The sequence below is a fragment of the Phacochoerus africanus genome, chromosome 1, assembly GCF_016906955.1.
Source record: "Phacochoerus africanus isolate WHEZ1 chromosome 1, ROS_Pafr_v1, whole genome shotgun sequence".
Classification (NCBI taxonomy): domain Eukaryota; kingdom Metazoa; phylum Chordata; class Mammalia; order Artiodactyla; family Suidae; genus Phacochoerus; species Phacochoerus africanus.
Window position 1 is genome coordinate 237,643,385 of NC_062544.1, and position 24,531 is coordinate 237,667,915.

The following is a 24,531-nucleotide window of genomic DNA, read 5'->3' on the forward strand; positions in this document are numbered from 1 at the left end:
GTCTTCAAATCTTTCTTAAACTTAATATCATAACAGGAAAAAGGCATAAAATAAAAGGCATAATATCCTAACAAAAAAAAAGCATAAAGATCTGTTGGTTGCAAAAGTGCCATATTTTAATATCTTATTAATTGCACCTTTTAAATATCCTTAAAGGATGCAATAATACATGTGTCCCCTGGGTTTGAGAGTGCATCTTCTCCCTAATAGAATAATGAATTGACCTCTACACCACACTTGTAGCTATAAAGTTATTATTGCCAGAAAATATGTGATGACACAAAACATCATACAGATTTCTAAAGTGGATATTAGGTTAAAGGAAGAACTGTTGCAGAGGTTGAGGCAGGAATGAGAGGTTCAGAGGCTGCCCCTCCCAAGAGTTCTGGGGAGCATAATTTAGAATTATTTATACCACACATAGGACACTCTTCTTCAGCACCCCAGGTTTAGGGTTATAAATGGGTGACTTGCCCTTTTTTTGTCTGTAGCCATCCTAGCTAATGTTAACATAGACCTCACCAGAAAGCCATTTCAGGAGCAAAGGGAAGCCCAGGCTCCTTGGAAGAACTGGCCATCAGACTGAGCAGATAACAGTTCTCCAGCACTCCTGGCCACACAGCCCCTGACGGTTCCAGGCCAGAGCTTGTCAGGCCCAATCACCTCTGCACTTCTCAGGCCAACAGTTGAGAAGGGTCAGGGATAGTCTAATGGCTTTCAAATGCCAGCTTCCTCAGCCCACCCTGGGCCAGGGCATTGGCAGGACAGGCCTGTACTGCCAGCTATGCTTTCTGACCACTAGGAATCAAAGCCCTAAGGAAATCTGGCCCAGGTTGAATGAAATGTTAGACATTGTCCTTCAATTTTTTTCTTTTTTCTTTCTTTTTTTTTTTTTTTTGTCTTTTTATGCCCACAATAGCAGCATTTGGAAGTTCCCAGGCTAGGGGTCAAATCGAAGCGACAGCTGCTGTCCTACACCACAGCCACAGCAAAGCCAGATCCGAGCCACATCTGTAACTTATATCACAGCTCACGGCAACACCGGATCCTTAACCCACTGAGTAGGACCAGGGATCGAACCCATGTCCTCATGGATACTAGTCAGATTTATTTCCATTGAGCCATGATGGGAACTCCCCTTCAATCATTATTTATAAGTTACTACTCTGTATATAATTCTTAGTATGTACTTTCTTCACAAAGGAGTGGTCAATAGCCATATTATCTGGGTTTCAATCTTGTTCTGCCACTTGCCAGCTATGAGACCTTGTATAAATTAATTAATCTCTCTAAGCCTATTTCTTTACCAGCAAAGTCAGAATGATAACAGTACTTAATACTCCATATATTTATTGAGGGACTTAAATCAAATAATAGAGGTTAAATGTTTTGTGCGGAAACTATTATACAATGGGCACTCAATAAAAGTAGCCATTCATATTTTTATCATGTAGAATTTATGTTTCTCATTTCTATTATTTATTTCTTTAAAACACTATCATAGATGTATGTGTTATGAGAAACATTATGTAAGCCATCTCTCTGATAGGAAGACTAAAGTTGAGAGAAATTAAATAATCAACCTAAGGTACATAATATTGGAATATCCTTTTGCTAAAATACAATTTGTAGTAATATACAATTTGCTGGACTCTATAAAAACGTTATTGCATAAGTCTAATTATCTAACTCTCTGTGGTGTGTGATCCAGAATTATTTGTTAGCAGAAGTCATTGCAGGGTTAATCAAGGGTTAACTTATATGTGCTATTAATTGGTATGACAAACTCTAGTCTAGACTGTCATAAAGAGAAAAATTATTACAATCATGAAGAACCCTTTCTTGTCCCTACAACTATAAAATAGGGTGCCTAGCCCATCATATGGCTTCCTTCCATATGGCTTCAAGCCTAGATTTTTTTTCAATGGTAACAGTGCTAAATCTTTATTACTTTGTGTCTTAGAAATGGCTGTGAAACTTCAAAATGAACAAAGTGAAAATTCTTCTTCAGGGAGTAATTTTCAGCTGATCACGATCTACCCATCTATTTCACAAGAGTGACCATATCAAATTCTTGAGTAGACAAATACTGTAACCTAGTTTTACATGAAACTTTTTCTCAACTATCAGAGAAATTCATAGTAATCCCCAGGGGTAAGTCTTACATATTTCTTTCTATACATCTGGCTCAGGAACTAAATAATTTATCCAAGGTCATATGAATCAAATTATAGGGCCAGGAACAGGAGCTGCCTTTGCATTCCCAGCCCGTGGCTCTCTCCATCAAGGATCTTAACTGGTCGAATGAAATTAAAGGGGATGGAAGTGGAGGTTATCGCCGAACAGTCCTCAGTCTTTCCAAATCCCAGGTGGATACATAGAGATACATAAAATTAGAAACTGCCTTACTTAATTAAAGCCAAATATTATTAGAAACAGTGACATTTTAAAATTCTAATATAGACATTTGATAAGCAAAGGTTCCATACTGGAGTAAGTATATATCTTCCTAAAATGACACCTTTGAAAGATAGCCCTCATATGGTGCATGTGTATAAATATATATGTGTAAATATATATAGTGTATAAATATTTCTATTAATATGTATTCACATATTTTATATATACATTTATATATGCATACATATTGTATGTGTGTATATATATTTATGTGTGTATGTATATACACACACACACATAGAATTGAATTTATTTATAGTAAAGTGCAATTGCTCTGTAGAACTCTATGTCCCATGTTCTTATCCCAATCACATTTTCTTTCTAAATTAATTACTAAAGACCCCTCATTTGCATGTGAGTGAAATATTTAATTACCTCCCTTTCCAGGTAAAAAGATCACTTGGAGGAGTGGAGGAGTTTTACCATTCCATATCTGCTTCTCTATCAAAAACAAATGATAGGGATTAACAATAAATCTGTGATTCAGAGATTAATGCTACTGCATATATTAGAATCTAAATACACCAAACACCAAACTATGATTTGCTTTTGACGTCAATAGACAAGACAGCAGTCAATTGAGTTCACTTTATAGCTTTCCCATAATTGCCTCACAAATAAACTTGTGCTGTGGTCTTTCATGTCAGGACCATAAAAATACCCTTCTGGACTTTACAGGCAGTTACCCATTAACTACATAATATGCTATCCTAGTAAATTATGAGTCATATGACCAGCCATTGAAAATATATATATATATGTATATATATATGACTCTCAGCTTTGGAGGAGAGTCCAAATACATATATTATAACCTCCTGCTCCAAACATAAAATAATTTATGTTGGCAAGAGACCTAGAAAGAAGTTTCATTTCTCTTTTTGAATCTGCATTAGTTGTTCTTAAGAAATTTATGTCTGAACCTAAGCTACTGAAAAATAACCTCCAAGTTAAGGTTGAGGCAATTTATTGAATTTGGAAAATTCAATAAAATAAATTCAGTTGTTTGAATACAAAGTTGTGGCAGCCCTATGGTGTAATGGGTAGCACTCTGGATTTTGAATACAAAGTTGACTCTATCATTTCTGTTTATCTCAAGCTCTAAAAACATCATCTGCCCTTTTAATGGCTAAGTAATATTCCATTGTGTATGTGTACCACATCTTCTTTATCCACTCCTCTGTCAATGTACATTTAGGTTGTTTCCATGTCTTGGCTATTGTATATAGTGCTGCAATACACATTGGAGTACATGTATCTTTTCATTATGATCATTGTACAACTCTAAATGTAATAAAATTCACTGAGTAACAACAACGACAACAAAAACATCATCTGAGGTCACTTTTCACAGTCCAATGTCACTAACCATCTTTTCATCTAGAATTTAACAATTTGGCCTCCACAGAAGCAAGGATTGATTCCTTCTCTCCTCTCCCATGGAGCACTTGCATTTAGAGGATTTTCCCCTCTTTAGTGACATTTAAATAAAGAGACTCCCATATAAAAGGTGATTCATTCAGTGGAGAAGGAAATGTGGTCCCAACTTTTGTACTTTACAGGCCTATTGAAATCTTAAACTTGGAATCAATCTAGAAAACACATGTCAATATAACCTGGGGAACTCCTGATACAGCCCGTGGATCTGAGATCTCATGAGATCATCCCCGATGGAAGTCATGTCCAAAGTCCAAACACAGATAAACATTTTATTTGTGTATGAACATATTTATGACTTTATAACTCACAAGCTTTGAAGGAGAGTCATAATTCATGCTATTTCAGTCAGTACGAACAAAGATTAAGAAACATTATTTCACTGTGGAGCACTGAGTAGAAAATAGAAATGTCAAGCAACTGGTGTCATAATATTCCAGTATATCTAGTTTATGTTCTGTTTAAAATGATATTTTTTAATGCTTTTAAGATCTCAAAATAAACTGTGCAGACTGGTGGTACCTTGTGGGTCTTATCTGATGGTTCTATCTGGTGGTTGATGTTATGGGGGGAATTATACACAAAATAAAATGTTTTTATAAGGCCTAGAAATTGCCTGATCCAGTTTATTAGGAGTGACCAGTGAATGATGAGGGCTGAGTGAATTTAGGTTAATGAATAGCAGACCAGATAATACAAGGAAATTTTTCTCATGTCTGGGTATACAAAATGTATTAAATCATTTCTAACTTATACTGTAATACTCAGATATGGCCCTCAAATTCCAGAGCAATTGATTTATTTCCCCAATCAAAGTAAGCTCTATCTGGGAAAATTCTCTTGGAAATATTTGTTCTAAGATCACAGGATTCTGTTTGTGGTGTGTGTGTGTGTACTTTAAAAAAAATAAATTACACTCGCAAAAGCTGGAAAGACACATGATTTTTCTCCTCTGTTTTTATTCTCTGCCCATGTTTCTACAAAGTAGTTTGACCTTCTCATATCATAATGACCTTCTCATAATGTCTGTTAAATATTTTATGGCAATTTTTTGCCAATTCATCATTTGTCTTTTGACAATGGCATTTTTTTACTCTTAAAATGAGTAGATTTTATTGTATGTAAATTATATCTCAATAAAGTAAAAAAGTCGGGGAAAAGAAAATCTATCTTTAGGTATATTTCTGAGAACATATATTAAGACTGGGTGTGGGATCAGGTGAGTAGTTCAAAACAAAATTAATTATCCCAAAGTAAAACTTCATCCTCATCCTTTTCAATGTATTGTATTGGGGTTTTGTGCAACTCTAACGTCAGGACTTATGCATAGTAATTAATTTCCAATTAATTTTGAAAGCATAATTACTTGAAAAAATTTTAAATTTATATTATATGGACTTTTAAAATTGAGATTACTAAAAACGTGTGGTACTAGTTCAAAATTGGCCAAACTGTCTAAAATGTGGTGATTTTACCAAGAAAATAACATTCTTGGTAGAACAATGGCATTCTTATTAAAATTCTCTCAGTACTATTTGCTCAACCAAAAATTTTAATGTAGTCAAGTCAGTCCATCTTTATTTATGCTTAAGACTGTTTTCCCTAACACATAAACTTTCTCTTAAATTATCTTTGAATATTTTTGCTATTTCTTCAGTCATGTCTTTAGCCTATCTGGGATTTATTTTTGTTGCATGGATTGAAGTTAAAAAAAAAAAAACTCACAAATATAAAAAGATATTCACTTCCCTAAGGTCACTGAAAGGAAAATTATAGCATGTGACACACCATTTTGCTCAAATCAGAGCAATGAAAATTATAACCTCTGCTGGTTAGCCCATGTGTAAACGGGCATTAGTACATACTGCTGAGAGGCCTGGGATTTGCTCTAGCCTTTTGAAAATGAAATTTGATGATATGTTTAGTTTGGGTAATCTAACACTTCAAAATTTGAAGAAGCATTGATACATAAAAATTTTTAAAGATATTTCAAGCAGCACTATTTCCAGTGGTAAAAATCATTTGTTTGTCATCTGAGAGAAGGACTTGTGTGCCCACAGTTTATATGGAAAGTGATTCAGTGACAGAAATGAGGGACCAGGGAGAGTTGGACAGAGAAGACTGAAAAGCCAAAATAATAAGTGGAATGTGATCACCCTTGAAGGCAATAAGGGCTTTAATAATTATTCTGCCACCTGAATAATTTACAGAACTGTCCACAGGAGGTCGGAGGTGGGAGCGCAACAATTAGAGAAGTTCCTGAGGGAAAAAAAGCAAAAAGACTCAGAGCACATGCTTGAAGCAACATGCTGTCCACTTAAGCTGATTGCTTTTGCATGGAATTGCTCACTTCAACTGTGGCTGAAGTCAGAGGTGACAAAAGGCGTGTGTCATGAGACTCCTTATATAATATCAGTAAGTAGGTGAACGCCTCAATAAAGTATGGTATCAGTTATATGGAAGTTGATGCAGCTATTTAAAAATGAGTAGCATACACATATATTGACCTAGAAAGATGCCAATTCTATATTAGTAAGTAAAGTAAACTGTGGAGTAATTATTTTATGATCTCATCTTTAAAATTAAAAACACTATGTGTGTGTGTGCACATGCACACATGCCTGAAATTTCACTGTCTACATTTGTCTAAATAAAGAAGAAGATCTAAAAGGATACATACTAAACTTATTATTTGTTAATTCAGAGATTGGGAGTAGAAGAGAGGAAGTTATTAAACATTTCTTTACACAACTTTGCATTGTCTAAATTGTTAACTCAAATGCATTACTATAGCAGTTTTTAAAGAAATTATTTGAGGACATTAAAAGTTAGCTAATACAGTCCTAGTGTGAGCTTTGTTTCCACTCAAGAGTTTCCTCTGATAGGAAGTCCATTGCGTTGCTGGACAGACACAATTCTTAATTGCTAGTAAAAATCATTCTACTTCTAAGCCAAAAATGTCTCTCTTTAATTCTACTTCTACTCCAGATTGGCATTATTCATGGCATTGGAATATTATCAAGCATTTGAAATGTGGCTAGTCCAAACTTAAATATGTTTTAAGTATAAAATACACAACAGGTTTTAACTTAGCACCAAAAAAGAAGATAGATATCTCATTCATAAATGTGTATTTAGGTTGAAATGATAATATTTTGGATATTGAGTTAAATAAAACATATGAAAATTAATTTCCCCTGTTTCCTTTTACGTTTTTAACGTGACTACTAGAAAGTTTAAAATTACGTATGTAGTTTGCATTATATTTCTATTGGACAGTGCTGCTTTGGAAGAATATTATATTTTCTTCCAGTCAGTTGATTCAATCTTAACATGATGCAGTTTCTGAAATCATCTCTCAGCTATTACCTTGGTTTCCATACTGACCCATATGGACAGACCTGACCCACAATAAGCACTACATAAAGACGTGCTGTGGTCGAGTTGAACAGGATCCTAAAAGAAGGTGCTTTCCAGGAAAGCACTGTCATCAGGATAAGATGCTACAGAGTATTTGGTCATTAAGAGATCATTAGTGTTCTTGGAAGCATCATATTCTCCATGGTGTGTAGGACTGAAGTCAGACTACATAAAGGTAGGAAGTGAGTGGATAGTGATGAAGTAGAAGGTATAAACTTAGATTCCTTTGTTGGCAGAGACAGAGATAGCGCTTTGGGTGACCCAGAGAAAGTTTGAAATAGAGAATTAAATATACTTTTTTAAAAGAGAGACATAATTCCTGAGCCTCAGTCCATCATTACAATCAGCACATGCCCCTATTTCTCCCTTTTAATGGGATTTTAATCAGCTAAAAGGTGGCACCAACAATTAGTAACAGCCGGCCTGAAGATGGAAAATACCAAATAATTTCACCCTCAATCCATTTGAGACCACCTTTCAAAGCAATGTAGGCCTCAGCCTAGGGGGTACCATGCACATGGGCAGCCCTGATTCAAGCTGGTGGATGTCAGTGATAGTTTGGGGTCAATGAAGAAGCAAGATTCAGAAATAGGGAAACAATATCTGTCATTCACACTAATTGATAATGAAAAAAAATAAAAATTTGGAAAAGGAAAAGCTTCAAAACATTGGTTTTGGCATTGATTTCTTGGATACATCACCAAAAGCAAAAGTAGATAAGTGGGACTACATCAGACTAAAAGGCTTCTGCATGGCAAAAGACATGATCAGCAGAGGAAAGAGCAACCTATGAAATGAAAGAAACTATTAGCAAACCACATATGTGATAAAGAGTTAATAACAAAAATATATAAGGAACTCCTATAGCTCAATAGAAAAAAAAACCCACAAATAATCCAATTTAAAAATGAGCAAAGGACTTGAAGAGATGTTTCTCAAAAGAAGATATACAAGTAGCCAACAAGCTATGAAAAGATGCTCAACATCACCAGTCATCAGGGAAATGCAAATTGAAACCACAATGAGTTATCACCTCACCCCTGTTAGGATCTCTAAAATCAAAAAAACAAAACTTAAGTGTTGATAAAGATGTGGAGAAATTGGAGCCCTTGCACACTGTTGCTGGGAACATAAAATGGTGCAGACTCAGTGGAAAACAATGTGGAGGTTCCTCAAAAAAATAAAAAGAGAACTATGATATGATATAGCTCCCTTTTGGGACTATATATATCCAGAATTGAAGAAAAGAATTGAAATCAGGATCTCAAAGATATTTCTGCACTCCCATGTTCATGTCAGCATTATTCACAATATCCAAGATAGAAAAGCAACCTAAATGTCCACTGACGAATGGATAAAGAAAATATGGTATATACATACGATGGAATATTCTATTCATATTCAGTCATTAAAAAAGAAAATACTGTTAAATGAGACAACATGGATACATCAATACACCTTTTTTTTTTTTTTGGCCATGCACAGGGCATGCAAAAGTTCCCAGGCCAGGGATCAAGCCAGAACCACAGCAGTGACCATGCCAAGTCCTTAATTGCTAGGCCATAAGGGAACTCCAACATGGATACACCTTGAGGATATTATGCTGAGTGAAATGCACCTGTCATAGTAGGATAAATAATGCATGGTTTTATTTAAGTGAGGAATCCAAAATAATTAAACTCATAGAAAAAGAAAATAGAATGATGTTTGCTAGGAAATGGGGGCTTGGGGATATGGGGAGCTGCTATTCAGTGGGTATAAAGTGTCAGTTATGCAAGATGAAAAGCTCTTGAGATTTGCTGTACAACATTGTGCTGATAGTTGCTCTATTTTATGCTTTAAAATTTAAAGGGTATATCTCATATTGTATGCTTTTACCACAATTTTTTTAAAAAAGCACATATTGGCTTTTTCATGATTTAATCTGTGATTTTTTACTCATGAAACTCATCGTTTGATTCCACTGGTTTACACATATTCAAACTGAGCATGTTGCTCAAACCCCGTAATGGAATTGGATGAAAACTTGGATTATATATGGGGAAATAACCTGGAAAAGAATGGATGTATGTATATGTATAGCTAATCTGCTTTGCTGTACACCTGAAACTAACACAACACTGTGAGTCAACTGTACTCCAATAAAATTGAATTTAAAAAATTAAATTTTTTTAATTTAAAAAAATAAAACTGGATTAAAAGACAAACTTTAAAATATGCATAACACATTAAACAGTGACTTAAAACTGAAAGAAAAAGTGTAATGATTTCTTTTAGTGGATGGAGAAGATCATGAATTAAATGTACAATCATTTGCTATTTCCTGATGATGCCAAAGTTTTATCATATCAACAATACAATAGTTTGGTTTGGGGGTTTTTTTGTTTTGTTTGTTTTTAGTTTTCATAGCAGCTAGTATAAGAACTCCTCTTACAGGAACAGTTGCTTTTGTTGGGAAAATGCTCTGACGAGCCCACATGAAGCATGAGCTAAGATTTATGGGCCTTGGCATTTGGTGGTGATAAAAGTTTGTATAAAAATCGAAATCACTCTGTGTAATTGAAAGAAAAGAATTCAGAGGTTCAGAGAAAATTTGGAAAGTTGGTGTGGAAAGGAAAAAGAGAAGGTGAAATAATGTTAAAAAAAATGATGGCTTGCTATGTGTGACATGACACTTCTAAAGAAAAAGTCTCCAAAAAATAATCTAATACTTGTTCACCAAATTCTTGTGGAGTCTGTATAGGCTGCATTTAAAGACAAGATACCTGTACTAAATAATCATTTCAAAATAAACCATATATAGTATTTCTATCTATTCAAAAAACTGCCAAATTAATGGGAAAAGGATCAGTCTGAGCAATGTGGATGATGTGCTTATATTTTACCCAAACTAAGCAGAAAAATGAGGAAAGATAAATATTTGGAAGTTGTTTATGAGAATGGGACTGGGATTGACTGCAAATAGGAACAAGGGATCTTTTTGGAAATGTTCAAAAATTAGATGGCAGTGACTGTTGCAGAACTCAGTAAACTTACTAAAAATCATTGAATTATACATTTACAATCGCTGGATTTTATGCTATGTTAAATTACACCTCAATAAAATTGTTGAAATAAAAATACAAAAGAGAAAATATGTTAAAAAGTAAAAATAAAAGTTGTTTGTATCCAAAATGTCAAATTTGGAGTTCCCACTGTGACACAGTAGGTTAAGAATTTGATTGCAGCAGCTCAGTTGCTGCAGAGGTGCAGGTTCAATCCCTGGCCTGTCACAGTGGGTTAAGGGATCCAACGTTGCTGCAGATACAACAAAGGTCTCAGTTGTGACTCACATTCAATCCCTGGCCTGGGAACTTCTATATGCCATGGTGTGGCCATAAAAAAATAATTAATTAATTAAATTAAAGTTTTTAAATGTCAAAATCATTTTGAACTGTCAAAAGTTCATTAGCAATGATGTTCAGTTACCAAGTTCAAATGCCTCCTGGTGTAGGGAGTTCATAGTCCAAAAAAATCCTTGAAGGGCAAAACCTGTAAAATAGGTTGACATTGGGAATCTCCAGCTCCTTCAACTCCCTTTTTTAGAGTTTCTGTCCAAGACCTTTCTCAGTTATGTCATATAGCTTAATTCTAAAACCTAGAGAATAAATTTGCCTTATTAAACTAAGTCCCACTGAGAAATTTTCTGTGAAAAGAAAAAAACTGAATTTGAAATAAGATTATTGGGAGTGAGCAATCCTGATTGTAAAGGAATGAATCATAAATAATAGAACATCTGATGCCAGGAACAGGCCAATGTGAGAAATATATTTGAGTAGGTACCAAAATATTGACTACTTGGTTTCCTTATGCCTTCATCTACTCTTGATCTTTTGGGCATCCCTTGTGTCTCAGGGATAATAAGGGAGAAAATATTTGATTCTGAAGGGTCAAAATTTTCTAGAATAAACAAAATGCTTTCTAATTGCCCTTCTAATTGAGTAATATAGGACTAAAGTAACCAAGGGTTCTGCTTTCTTGGGTTTCATTAATGGAGAACAGCCTCCAGTGTATGTTATTTATAAAAAATGGTATTCGTTCCGTGAGTGGCCTGATAAGGAGACAAAGCATAGTACCATAGAATATCAGATCTGCTCTTTGAAAGCAAAGGCTTTTTCTTTCTATGTCCCCAAACTGCTTTATCCTAGTAATGTTCAATGAAGTTTGCCAAACAACTTATCTGAAACATCATTTGGTACAAATTTTCATTCTATGTAGGAATGAATCCCAAAACAAAAATATCCACACTCAACTACAAGTATCATAAAAATAATGTTTTGCTCACATCTCCTGCCAAAAATAAAAACCAAGATGAATTAATTAATTTTTTCAAATACATTGCTGGCCTTGGCCAGAAAAAATGAACCAAAGAGATTAAATTTAACCAATTGATTTAAACAATAAGATTAAATTGAAAAAGACATGCAAAGCCCAGAATTTAACATAAAATAAATGCATATGCACTATCCAAAGAAGTAGATTATTAGACTAAAGAATAGATTCAGAGGATATGGCTGGCCTCTTTATATATTAGTAGGGCTGTCTTATGTAAAAGGGGCTGAACTTAATCTGTGTAGCTCCAGTAAAAGAACAGGACCAATGAGTTGAAGTTGTAAGGAAGCATGTTTTTAAAGGCTGCATGATAATCACACTTGAGCAACGAAATATACTATTTTTGTTTTATTATTCCAGTCTACTTATTTTTTATAATGAGTTTTATTTTTCCACTTGATTTTATATGATAGAATATCAGACTATTGTTCTTATCTTTTACATCATGCATGCATAATTCCAAAATATGAATGAAAAGTTCAAATTCCATGTAAGTATTATAAAATATAACATTAATTGATTTTTTCTTTTCATCCAGCAGCCTTAGTGTCATGCACTCTGAGATTTAATTTTCTATATCATGAATGGTCATTTTTTATTTTGAGATTATTAGGACTTTACCATCACCAGATGGCTTCACAGGTGAATTTTATTAAATATTTAGAGAAGAATTTCCTTCTGAAAATCTTCCAAAAAATTGAAGAGGAAGGAATACTTCCAAGCTCATTCTATGAGGCCATTATCACTCTGATTCTAAAGCCAGAAAAAGACACCACAAAACAAGTAAACTACAGGCTAATATCATTAATGAACATAAATGCAAAAATCCTCAACAAAATATTAGCAAACCGAATGCAAGAATACATTAAAAAGATCATACACTATGATCAGGTGGGATTTATCCTAGGGATGCAAGGATTTTTTAATATTCACAAATCAATCAATGCTATACACCACATCAATGAACTGAAGAATAAAAACCATATGATTATCTCAATAGATGCTGAAAAGCTTTTGACAAAATTCAACACCCATCTGTGATTAAAAACCCTCCAGGAGTTCCCGTCGTGGCACAGTGGTTAACGAATCCGACTAGGAACCATGAGGTTGCGGGTTCGGTCCCTGCCCTTGCTCACTGGGTTAATGATCCGGCGTTGCCATGAGCTGTGGTGTAGGTTGCAGACGTGGCTTGGATCCCGCGTTGCTGTGGCTCTGGTGTAGGCCAGTAGCTACAGCTCCGATTGGACCCCCAGCCTGGGAACCTCCATATGCCGCGGGAGCGGCCCAAAGAAATAGCAAAAAAAAAAAAAAAAAAAAGATAAGAGCAACCAGAACTCAATACTAAGCAAACAATAAAGAATTAAACAATAAAACTAAAAAAAAAAAAAACCTCCAGAAAGTGGGCATAAAGGGAACCTACCTCAATATAATAATATAACATGACAAACCCACAGCTAATTCTCAATGGTGAAAAGCTCAAACCTTTCCTGCTAAGATCAGGACCAAGACAAGAATGTCCACTCTAATCACTTTTAGTCATAGTTTTGGAAGTCATAACTATGGCAATTAGAGAAGAAAAAAATTAAAAGGAATATGAATAGGAAAAGAAGTAAAACTGTCAATGTTTGCAGATGATATGATACTGTACATAGAAAAACCTGAAAATGCTACCAGAAAACTACTAGAGAATATCAATGAATTCAGTAAAGTTGTAGAATACAAAATTAATACACATAAATATTTTGCATTCCTAAACACTAAGAACAAAATATCAGAAAGAGAAATTAAGGAAACAATCCCATTTATCACTGCAGAAGCGTCTTGGATCCCACATTGCTATGGCTGTGGTATAGGCCAGCAGCTGCAGCTCCATTTCTACACCTAGCACCTGGGAACTTCCATAGACCATGGGTGTGGCCCTAGAAAGAAAAAAAAAAGACCTATAAGATACTGAGAAAGGAAATCAAACATGACACAAACAGATAGAAAGATATACCATGCCTTTGGATTAGAAGAATCAATACCATCAAAATGACTACACTACCCAAGGCAATCTTCAAATTCAGTGCAATACCTATTAAATTACCAATGGCATTTTTTGCAGAACTATAACAAAAAAAATTTAATTTGTGTCAAAACACAAAAGACTCTGAATAGCTAAAGCATTTTTGAAAGGGAAAAATGGAGGTAGAGGAATCAGGCTCCCTGACTTCAAGTTATACTACAAAGCTACTGTAATCAAAACAGTATGGTACTGGCACAAAAAGAGAAACATACATGAGTGGAACTGGATAGAAATCCCAGAAATAAATCCATGCACATATGGTCAATTAATCTATGACAAAGGAGGCAAGAATATACAATGAAGAAAAGATAGTCTCTTCAATAAATGGTGCTGGGAAAACTTGACAGCTACATATAAAAGAATGATATTAGAACATTCTCTAATTCCATACACAAAAATAAACTCAAAATGGATTAAAGAATATAAGACTAGATACCATAAAATTCTTAGAGAAAAACATAGGCAGAACACAATTTGACATAAATCTCAGCAGTATCTTTTTGGATCCTCCTCCTTGAACAATGAAAATAAAAACAAAAATGAACAAATGGGACATAATTAAACTTAAAAGTTTTTGTACAGCAAAAGAAACTGCTGATAACATGAAAAGACAACCCACAGAATGGGAGAAAATCTTTTCAAACAAAGCAATTGACAAGGGATTGATCTCCAAAATATACAAACATTCTATAAAGCTTTATATCAAAAAGCAAACAACCCAATTAAAAATGGTCAGAAGATCTAAAAAGACATTTCTCCAAAGACAGATGGCAAAAAAAAACCCCACATGAAAAGATACTCATCATGCAAAATCAAAACTACGGTGACTTATCACCTCATACCAGTTGGAATGGCCATCATCAAAAAGTCTACAAACAATAAGTGCTGGAGAGGGTGTTGAGAAAAGGGAACCCTCCTAAACTGTTGGGAATGTGAGCTGGTGTAACCATTATGGAGAACAGTATGGAGTTTCTTTAAAAACTAAATTAGGACAAACTTATGATCTAGTAATCCCACTCCTGGGCATCTAATTGGAGAAAACCATAATTCAAAAAGATAGAGGCACCCAAATGTTTATCACAGCACTATTTACAATGGCCAAGACATGGAAGCAATATAAATGTTTATCAATTGAGGACTGGATAAAGAAGATGTGGTTCATATCTATACAATGGAATATTACTCAGCCATTAAAAAGAATGAAATAATGGCATTTGCAGCAATATAGATGAACCTAGAAATTATCATACTAAGTAAAGTAAGTCAGACAGAGAAAGACAAATATCACACGATATCATTAATATGTGGGATATAATCAAAAATAACATAAAACTTACAAAACAGAAACAGACTACAAGATTTTGAAACCAAAGTTATGGTTACAGCAGGGAAATGTGGTGGAAAAGGGTAAATATAATATAAATATAAATGTAACTATAAATGTAAAATAGATAGCTAAAAAGGATCTACTGTATAGCCACAGGGAAATCTCCCAATACTGTGTAATAACCTATATGGGAAAAGAATCTAAAAAGGAATGTATTTATGTGTATGTATATCTGACTCACTTTGCTGTATACCTGAAACTAATGCAACTCTCTGTAAGTCAACTAGGCTCCAAGAAATTTAAAAAAAGCAATTAGGATTCCTACTGATCAGACATTTCCAGCTGTGGATATAAATCACTGGTCCCCAAGACAACCCATACCATCTCTAAACCACCATGGCAATTAGAAACTTCTTATCTACTGTGGTGGGCACAATAACGGCCCCCAAAGATTTTATATCTTAATCCCCAAACCAGACTTAACATATCTGATTAAGTTAAGGATCTTGAGATGGGAGATTATCCTGAATTACATAGGTAGCCCAATAAGGGTCCTTCTAACAGGGACAGAGGAGGGTCAGAGTAAGGGAAATTGGAAGATGCTATACTGCTAGCTCTAAAGATGGAGAACAGAGACAGGAGTCGAGGAATGAAGGAGGTCACAAGAAGTTCAAAAAGGCAAGGAAATAGTTCAATGCAGCCTTGCTGACAACTTGACTTTAGCCCATATAGATCTATTTCAGACTTCCGACCTCTAGAACCAAAAAGTAATAAATACATGGTGTTTGTAGCCACAAAATTTGTGGTGATTTGTTACAACAACAAAAGAGAACTAATATACCTTCTATTGAGCCAAAATGGCACTCCATGAAGAGTCATTTGTCCTGGGTCCACTTTGAATTGGTTTAATCTTTTTTCCATATGGGGACTTTTCAGCTACTTGAAGCTCAAAATTTTGGCATCACTAAAACATTCCTTTTTCAACTTTTACATCCTTAGTGCTTTCACCCTTTTCTCACATGACCACTCTCCAATTTAATTCACTTTCCTATTCTGTCTTCTGAAGAAGTGCTCTGTAATTCTGTGACTTAGAATAGAATTATGTTATCCATTGGAAAAATCAATATTGTAAAAATGGCCATACTACCCAAAGCAATCTACAGATTCAATGCAATCCCTATCAAATTACCCAGGACATTTTTCACACAACTAGAACAAACGATCCAAACATTTCTATGGAACCACAAAAGACCCAGAATCGCCAAAGCAATCCTGAGAAACAAAAACCAAGCAGGAGGCATAACCCTCCCAGCCTTCAAGAAATACTACAAAGCCACAGTCATCAAAACAGTGTGGTACTGGTATCAAAACAGACAGACAGACCAATGGAACAGAATAGAGAACCCAGAATAGAGAACCCTGACACCGATGGTCAATTAATCTTTGACAAGGGAGGCAAGAACATCAAATGGGAAAAAGAAAGTCGATTCAGCAAGCATTGCTGGGAAACCTGGACAGCTGCATGCAAAGCAATGAAACTAGAACACACCCTCACACCATGCACCAAAATAAACTCCAAATGGCTGAAAGACTTAAAGATAAGACAGGACACCATCCAACTCCTAGAAGAAAGCATAGGCAAAACACTCTCTGACATCAACCTCATGAATATTTTCTCAGGTCAGTCTCCCAAAGCAATAGAAATTAGAGCAAAAATAAACCCATGGGACCTCATCAAACTGAAAAGCTTTTGCACAGCAAAGGAAACCAAAAAGAAAACAAAAAGACAACTTTCAGAATGGGAGAAAATAGTTTCAAATGATGCAACCGACAAGGGCTTAATCTCTAGAATATATAAGCAACTTATACAACCTAACAGCAAAAAAGCCAATCAATCAATGGAAAAATGGGCAAAAGACCTGAATAGACTGTTCTCCAAGGAAGATATACAGATGGCCAGCAAACACATGAAAAAATGCTCAACATCGCTGATCATAAGAGAAATGCAAATCAAAACTACCATGAGATATCACCTCACACCAGTCAGAATGGCCATCATTCATAAGTCCACAAATAACAAGTGCTGGAGGGGCTGTGGAGAAAAGGGAACCCTCCTACACTGTTGGTGGGAATGTAAACTGGTACAGCCACTATGGAGAACAGTTTGGAGATACCTTAGAAATCTATACATAGAACTTCCATATGACCCCACAATCCCACTCTTGGGCATATATCCAGACAAAACTCTACTTAAAAGAGACACATGCACCCGCATGTTCATTGCAGCACTATTCACAATAGCCAGGACATGGAAACAACCCAAATGTCCATCGACAGAGGATTGGATTCGGAAGATCTGGTATATATACACAATGGAATACTACTCAGCCATAAAAAAAGAATGACATAATGCCATTTGCAGCAACATGCATGGAACTAGAGAATCTCATACTGAGTGAAATGAGCCAGAAAGACAAAGACAAATACCATATGATATCACTTATAACTGGAATCTAATATCCAGCACAAATGAACATCTCCTCAGAAAAGAAAATCATGGACTTGGAAAACAGACTTGTGGCTGCCTGATGGGAGAGGGAGGGAGTTGGAGGGATTGGGAGCTTGGGCTTATCAGACACAACTTAGAATAGATTTACAAGGAGATCCTGCTGAATAGCATTGAGAACTATGTCCAGACACTCATGTTGCAACAGAACAAAGGGTTGGGGAAAAAATGTAATTGTAAAGTATACATGTAAGGATAACTTGATCCCCTTGCTGTACAGTGGGAAAATAAAATAAAATAAAATAAAGAATTATTTGTTATCCAAATGTCATCTGACCGGCACAATGGTATAATATTTTGGTGCCAGCAAACCCCACTGAGACAAGGCACATATAGTCCATTCTCTTACTCTCCATTGACTTTTACTAAGCAGTGATACAGAACCCTCACACCACAATTTACCAAGTGTTGCAGTGTTAATCTGAGTTAGGCACAAGACAAGTCATTATGATATATTAGTAGAAAAGTTCCTTGAGGTTTCCTAAGGTAGGGTCATAGAGGCAAATTCAATTCATAAAATGAGTTTACAATCACTCACCTGCAATTATTCATGTATATTTTCTGTTCTTAAGGAATCCAACATCGTTCTGGTTTCTGTTTCATTGTATTTGTGATCAACTTTTGACCTTTCTTTTTCTTTCTCATACTTTCTGGGAGATTGGAAGATCTGCTCTTTATTCCCACTGTTCTGAAATTGCACAATAATATGATTTGGTATGTGGTTTGTTTCAATTGTTATACTAGGCACTTGGCAGAGCATTTTTATCTGATTTTCTTAAACTCTCTCTGTTCTACTTTTCTTCCTGCAATACGTCTGTTTTCTCTTTATGAGATATTGAACTGTTTTGATTATTTCTCTACTTTCTTGTAGTTCTATGCTTTCCATCTTCTTGTTTTGCTTTGTTTATTTTGGTTTTGTTGCTGTGATTCTATTTCCTGGGAAAATTACTATATTGGTTTGCTAGGGATATCATAACAAAATGCCACAGAATGGGTGGTTTAAATGAGATATATCTGCTTTCTCACAGTTCTGGAGCCTAGTAATCCAAGGTCAAGTAGGGGGTGGTTTCTTCTGAGGCCTCTCTCCTCCACCTGCAGAGAGCAGCCCTCTTGCTGCCTCTTCATGTGGTCATCCCTCTGTGTACACACACCTGCTGTCTGTGTGTTCTAATCTCTTCTCACAAGAACATCAGTCAGATTGGATTGGAGCACACTCTAAGAGCCACATTTAACTTAATTACCTCTTTAAAGCTCTATCTCCAAATACTGTCACATACTGAGGTATTATGGAGTTTAGGGCTTCAATATATGAATTTGGTGGGGCACACAATTAATTCTGTGACATTTATTCAACTTTTTGATCAAAGCTTTGGTTTAATTTATGCTGTAAATTTTTTCCTAGAGCTCTTTTTTATTCTAATATTCATTTTTATTATACTGTCCTTGTTCATAGATTTATTATCTTTTTTTATCTCTCTGGAAATCTAGTTGTAGTTTTTTTTTTCTTTGTTTTATTTCCTACATTATCTTTACTTCCTCTGAGTTCATTTCATGTAAAATTTTTCCTCAAATATCTAGGGATCTTTGAATTTTCATTCACATTTAAGAGGGACCTATTTAAGATACTGAAAAGCTGATTAGAAACTGTGAAAATCGGAAAGACTTGACAGTAGGGGATGATTAGGCTATAAGCCAGCTTATACCATTGGGCCAAGGGAAAGGAGCACATTAAGGAAATGAACAGTGAGCCATGACCAGGGAACACAAGAGTGAGATCACAAGAGATTTATCTAAGATAGTCCCTATATGATGGGAGCCCTCAGCTCTCAATAAATTCAATAAAATGAAGAACAGCAATAGCATGGCATTCCTTTTTCACATGGTTCAAAGAGACAAGAAGCTTAAAGCTAGCATAAAACTCATACATACCATACATAAAAATTAACTCTAAATGGATTAAAAACCTAAATGTAAGGACTGAAACCATAAAACTCCTAGAAGAAAACTTAAGCAGAACACTCTTCGACAGAAATTGCAGCAACATTTTTTTTGATCTATCTCCTCAGGCAAAAGAAACAAAAGCAAAAATAAACAAATGGAACCTAATTAAACTTAAAATCTTTTGCATAGCAAAGGAAATCATCGGCAAAAAAAAAAAAAGAAAGAAATATATTGAATGGGAGAAAACATTTCCAAACAAAATGAGTAATGAGGGGTTAATATCCAAAATATATAAACAGTATATACAATTCAATATCAAAAAACAAATAATCTGATTAAAGATGGACAGAAGATATGAATAGACATTTTTAATCAAAAAGTCTATAAACAACAAAGGTTGGCAGGGATGTGGAGAAAAGAGAACGCTAGTACACTCTTGGTGAGAAGGTAAATTGGTGCTGCCACTGTGGAAAACAGTATAGAGTTCCCACAAAAACTAAAAATAGAACTACCATATGCTCCAACAATCCTACTCCTGGGTATATAGCTGCAGAAAACAAAAATACTAATTTGAAAAGATACACACACCCCAATATTCATAGCAGCAGTGTTTACAATAGCCAAGATATGGAAACAACCTGCGTCCATCAACAGATGACTCAATTAAGAAGATGTGATATGGGGGAGTTCCCGTTGTGGCGCAGTGGTTAACGAATCCGACTAGGAACCATGAGGTTGCGGGTTCGGTCCCTGGCCTTGCTCAGTGGGTTAATGATCAGGTGTTGCTGTGAGCTGCGGTGCAGGTTGCAGATGCGGCTCGGATCCCGAGTTGCTGTGGCTCTGGCGTAGGCCAGTGGCTACAGCTCCGATTCGACCCCTAGCCTGGGAACCTCCATATGCCGCGGGAGCGGCCCAAGAAATAACTAAAAAGACAAAAAAAAAAGATGTGTTATGGATATAACAGAATATTAGCCATAAAAAAGAATGAAATTCAGCCATTTGCAAGAATGCAGAATGACCTGGAGCATATTATGCTTAGTAAAATAAGTCAGAGAAAGACAAATACTCTATGTTATCGTTTATATGCAGAATCTAAAAAGTAAAACAAACAAATGTATATAAGAAATCAGAAACATTCACAGATATTGAGAACAAAGTAGTGGTTACCATTGGGGAGAGGGAGGGGAAGGGGGTTATATATCATTATATGCAGTTAAGGGTAGGGGACAAAGAGGTCTAAACTGCTATGTATAAAATAAATAAGCAACAAAGATATATAGCACGGGGAAATATAGCCATTATTTTGTAATAACTTTCAATGGTGCATAATCTATTAAAATATTGAATGACTATGTCTTACACTTGAAACTCATATCATACAAATCTACTCTACTTCAATAAAGAAAAAATTCATAGTCTATCCAGAGAGTAGGAGGTAGGAGGACCTGACTAGGTTGTGATCTTCCTGGTGTAGTAACCACAGGGTGGGCAGAATAATACCACAAATTTTTTGCAGTACACCAAACAAGCCACCATATGTTTATCACTGCCACTTTGGCACTGTACCTTATTTCTGCAGTAGGGGCAGGGTGATATGGGGGGAAGAGCTTGTTCTGCACTGCATTTAAACATAATCAGAGGGGAAAAAAATAATTCAATCTTAAGAGACATTTTCAAATCAAGGCTACTCCAGATCACCGGCATTCAGTTTTAACAATGTTTTGTATTTACTAAAAACTTTTCCATTTGTTCAATTAATGTACTTTGAACACTTTTATTCACTGTCTAAACCCTCCTTAGAACTCTGGCAGGAACTAGTCCTTCCATGCCTTGAAGGCACTAGGTGGTAAGGACCTTGCCCAGATCAACAATCTGGGAACAGAGGACAGCTATTTCCTTTAAACCTCATTCTCGCTGTCACACAAAGTGAAAAAAAAGAAAATGGACCTTAGTATCATCTGACAGAGCAGCCCTGCCAAAATCCACCAAAAGAAAAAAATAAGTAAAGAAATGGCTACCTTTAAGTCTTTTCTAATGAAGACTATCTGCCTTAGGAAAAAGAGAAGGGACACTCAGATTTCTTCCTTCTGTGTCCCCCATCCCATTACCCCCAAGTCTTCTTATGCTAATGCTAATACGATAAGATTAAAAATCACATTTACTTTATTTTTTATTTTATTTATTTATTTATTTATTTTGCTTTTTAGGGCCGCACCCGCAGCATATGAAAGTTCCCAGGCTAGAGGTCGAATCGGAGTTGTAGCCGCTGGCCTACACTACAGCCACAGCAATACGGGACCCGAGCCGCACCGGTGACCTACACCACAGCTCACGGCAACGCCAGATCCTCAACCCAATGAGCAAGACCAGGGATCAAACCCGCATTCTCATGGATACCAGTCGGGTTCGTTTCCACTGTGCCACAATGGAAATGTGGGAACTCCCACATTTACTTTAAATCACTCAAAAATGTGTCTGAAGATCCCCTCTTAGTGGAGAGGGAAGGGAAAGTGTGTCTTATTTGTAGTTTATTTTATTGTTTAAAAAAATGAATAAATGGTGGGGACAAGACTAGAGAGGAAGAATCTGGGAACACTGAGGGTGCTTATTTTCCACCTTTGGCCACTCCCCCCTTTTGCTTGGGGCCCAGCCCAGTAAGGGAGGTTTGTGTTCATGCAGGTATGAAGAGGATCTAACAACCACTCAGGAATACTCAGAATTAGGAAACCCAAAATGCCAAAGATGGCAGATATTTTTACAAATCACACTTTTCCTTCAGTCTTTTTAACAAAATGCAATTAAATAACATTTATCGAAAGGAGGTAAGGTTCATTTTAAACAAACAAAAAAAAAGTTTAAAAAAGAAGCAGCCCATGTGACCTAGAATTCTTTTTAAAAAATACAGATTATGAGACTTCAAAAAACATTTTGACAGGGGAGGGAGTAGGATGGACTAGGAGTTTGGAGTTAGCAGATACAAACTATTACATCTAGAATTAATAAGCAAGGTGGTCCTGCCGTATAGCACAGGGAACTATATCCAGTCTCTTAGGATAGACCATGATGGAAGATTACATAAGAAAAAGAATGTATATATATATATATATGTATGACTGGTCCCACTCAGACCCACACTTTGCTGTACAACAGTAATTGGCACAACACTGAAAATTAAGTATACTTTAATAAAAAATACAAAATTTTTAATTTAAAATTAAAAAAAAAAAAACGAACCAGGACACGTGACGTTTCTCTGCTAAAGAAAGCTTCGCATAATACTCAATGGAGAAAAACTGAAAGCCTTCTCACTCAAATCTGGAACAAGATAGGGATGCCCACTCTCACCACTGCTCTTCAACATAGTTTTGGAAGTCCTAGCCATAGCAATTAGACAAACAAAAGAAATAAAAGGCATCCATATAGGAAGAGAAGAGATAAAACTGTCACTGTATGCAGATGACATGATATGATACATAGAAAATCCGAAGAACTCAACCCCAAAACTACTTGATCTGATTCATAAATTCAGCAAAGTAGCAGGGTATAAGATTAACATTCAGAAGTCAGTTGCATTTCTGTATACCAGCAATGAACTATTAGAAAAGGAATACAAAAATACCATACCTTTTAAAATTGCACCTCACAAAATCAAATACCTCGGAATACACCTGACCAAAGAGGTAAAGGACCTATATGCCGAGAACTATAAAACTTTAATCAAAGAAATCAAAGAAGATGTAAAGAAATGGAAAGATATTCCATGTTCCTGGATTGGGAAAAGCAATATTGTAAAAATGGCCATACTACCCAAAGCAATCTACAGATTCAATGCAATCCCTATCAAATTACCCAGGACATTTTTCACACAACTAGAACAAACGATCCAAACATTTCTATGGAACCACAAAAGACCCAGAATCGCCAAAGCAATCCTGAGAAACAAAAACCAAGCAGGAGGCATCACTCTCCCAGACTTCCAGAAATACTACAAAGCCACAGTCATCAAAACAGTGTGGTACTGGTATCAAAACAGACAGACAGACCAATGGAACAGAATAGAGAACCCAGAATAGAGAACCCTGACACCGATGGTCAATTAATCTTTGACAAGGGAGGCAAGAACATCAAATGGGAAAAAGAAAGTCGATTCAGCAAGCATTGCTGGGAAACCTGGACAGCTGCATGCAAAGCAATGAAACTAGAACACACCCTCACACCATGCACCAAAATAAACTCCAAATGGCTGAAAGACTTAAAGATAAGACAGGACACCATCCAACTCCTAGAAGAAAGCATAGGCAAAACACTCTCTGACATCAACCTCATGAATATTTTCTCAGGTCAGTCTCCCAAAGCAATAGAAATTAGAGCAAAAATAAACCCATGGGACCTCATCAAACTGAAAAGCTTTTGCACAGCAAAGGAAACCAAAAAGAAAACAAAAAGACAACTTTCAGAATGGGAGAAAATAGTTTCAAATGATGCAACCGACAAGGGCTTAATCTCTAGAATATATAAGCAACTTATACAACCTAACAGCAAAAAAGCCAATCAATCAATGGAAAAATGGGCAAAAGACCTGAATAGACTGTTCTCCAAGGAAGATATACAGATGGCCAGCAAACACATGAAAAAATGCTCAACATCGCTGATCATAAGAGAAATGCAAATCAAAACTACCATGAGATATCACCTCACACCAGTCAGAATGGCCATCATTCATAAGTCCACAAATAACAAGTGCTGGAGGGGCTGTGGAGAAAAGGGAACCCTCCTACACTGTTGGTGGGAATGTAAACTGGTACAGCCACTATGGAGAACAGTTTGGAGATACCTTAGAAATCTATACATAGAACTTCCATATGACCCCACAATCCCACTCTTGGGCATATATCCAGACAAAACTCTACTTAAAAGAGACACATGCACCCGCATGTTCATTGC